The sequence below is a fragment of the Penaeus monodon genome, chromosome 21 (genome assembly GCF_015228065.2).
Source record: "Penaeus monodon isolate SGIC_2016 chromosome 21, NSTDA_Pmon_1, whole genome shotgun sequence".
Classification (NCBI taxonomy): Eukaryota; Metazoa; Arthropoda; class Malacostraca; order Decapoda; family Penaeidae; genus Penaeus; species Penaeus monodon.
This window is the reverse complement of record NC_051406.1, coordinates 45984561-45987024: the sequence shown is the minus strand read 5'-3', so window position 1 is coordinate 45987024 and position 2464 is coordinate 45984561. Positions and strand designations below refer to the sequence as shown.

The 2464-nt window shown below is 50.9% G+C and overlaps 1 protein-coding gene across 2 annotated transcripts in view; it reads right to left on the bottom strand.

The window, feature by feature from the left end:
- Positions 1-2464, bottom strand: part of LOC119586541 (band 4.1-like protein 5) — a gene marked incomplete at its 3' end in the record, with an annotated part of 70246 nt that overhangs the window by 27140 nt on the left and 40642 nt on the right.

Below are 2464 nucleotides of genomic sequence, written 5' to 3'. Positions count from 1 at the left end.
CTCCACCCCCCAGGCTGTCCTGGCCCCGCCTAGGCCTCCCGTCCCCAATGTTTCGCTGCCACTTCCGGCGCGGCTCCGTGTAGTCGAGTCTGCCGCACGAACGTTCGCCTCAGTATAATTGCGGAGTCGTTTCCTGCGGGTGTGAGGCGCGCTAACGGTCCGGGTTCGTGGTCGCCCATTAGCGTCGCAGGTCGCACGTGGCGGTGCGCCTCCTCCGCCGCCGAAGGATCAGTCTCCGAAATAATCTCCTCGGTGCTGCGGCGACAGGTTTCCGCGGACATGCCCGTCCCTGCCAATTCGTGTCCAGAAGGAGACCGTAGGCGGTGCAGCGTCGCGACATACGATGAGCGAATGCCGTTCATCACCAACACCCACCACGTCGTCTGGCGCCAGACGACCGAGGACTGGCTCGCGGATTCCGCGCGGCGCCTGGCCCGAATCTCACCAAATCAGCAGGGCCATTCGGAGCCATCGGCAGCAGCATACGGCTCATTTACATAGGCAACAGCTGACGCCAAGAACCACCGAGCTGTCTCCGAGAGCATGACTGAGAACGTTTACAGGATGACAATTTCCATGGCTCAGTAATGACTGGTAAAGGATTCACTGACAGATTCCTTTATAACAAACTGATTTATGTTAGACCGTAAATGCGGCGATATTGACACAATTGCCCTTAACAAAAACAACGATAAGTGGAAAGATAAACGTTACTGACAAATTATTAAACGATCTAGTTTTATGTGATTATAATTCGGCGCCGCATTCTTCCCAGCCTCGACTGTTCTTCCACACCGATTGATTCGCCGCTCGACGAACTCTCCTCCTGCCGCTGAGCGCTACGACGGCGAGGCGCAAAAAGGAGCAGGTGACATGAAGCAGACAGGGGCGCCCGCGAGTTCACCGCACGCCCGCCACGCCAAAAGACGCTGGCGGACGGGCGTGCGTGCATCTCGACTGCTTGACGGGCGTGACGGGCGACCTCAGGAAGGATGTGCCGTTGCTGCTTCTTCCCGCCGCGCTGTCAGTCTCTCCTCCCTTGGGCGTCACGTCTCTGCTTCACGCACGTCACCAGAGAGCGATCGTCCCGCTGGCGCGGCCGCTCCGGTGTCTGGAAGGAGCGAGTCCTTTCCCTCCGCCGGCATTCAACGCAGCAACTCGCGGCTCTGGTTTGAATACAAACTTACTTCCAAGGCCTACTGAAGTAAACAGACCTTGGCTGCACCGGGATTCCACTAAGCCCGGCAGCGCCTGCAGAGCCGTTTGAGGCGGCTGCGCCAGAGGAAAGGGCAATGCTTCAAGCGCCTTCATGATGCGTGGTGAGGGCTTACAATGAAGCTCCGACTGATCCATAAATCTTTGCCACGAACAATATCCCAAATATACAGGTTCCACATGACCTCGCCTGCAGTTTCTACTTCATTATCCGTGAAACCTAACGGGAAACTATGCAGCAACAGTGCCATGTGACACACGAACTAAAACAGGAAAGATCCTGATCAACCGCCAGTTCGATGAAACGTCAGTCAACGGAGAGATTCTAAAACTCACGAATTTCCGATTTAATCGGTGACTTCCTATTCTGCCAACTAGAGTGATTATGGTTTGGCTTAGTTTAGGAAGCCTTCCGATTAAAATAGGGCCTAACTAAAAATAACTATTCTCAGCTCCCTTGGTAGCACCTTTCCTCAAAAAACGCTGAAGAAATCCTGATCTGTAACCTGCACAATAGAGGCAGCTCGTGAACACCACCTTCCCAACGCGGCGAGACCGAGCCAAGGAGTTACTTCTGCGCTGCGACAAAATTCCCTCGGAAGGGGGTACCACGCCCGTGATCTCCTTTCTCTGTTGGTCTGTACAGGTCATAGAAAGGAAGGAAATCAAAAATATCCTAAAGCGACTTCATTCCATGCATCAGCAGTTGCTAGTTAGTAAGCACCACGAGGCGCGTAGGCCAGGGTGCCAGACGCAAACCCATCTCGCGGGCCAACAAGGGTACAGACACGGCTGCCCAGGATCACGTTAATAAAAACGGTCTGATACTCGTACAAGTACGTAAAGTATCTTTTAATTATTAAATGTTAAATGGTGACACATAGTAGGAAAGTGTATATGACAAGTTTCTTTTATAAAAGTTGTAAACACCATCCCTTTACAATTGCGGTATTGCTTTTAATAGGAATGTAAATGAAAATATATTACCATTATTTTATAAAGGTTACTTAGAAATTATCATTTTCCTAAGCATCATTTACTTTCCTCCTTGACGATCATAATTTCACAGGATAATTAATGGTTGTCCTTGTCACCCGCGGGCCACTGATGACCATGCCGAGGCCATGATCTGACACCCCTGGAGGCTGTAAGAAGGTATATTTATTTATTGTTTTGATAGCTTAAAATTTCACTTTTAACTTTAGCATCGCTATTTCCCAATGCACTTCATGTAATGATTATGGTGCAT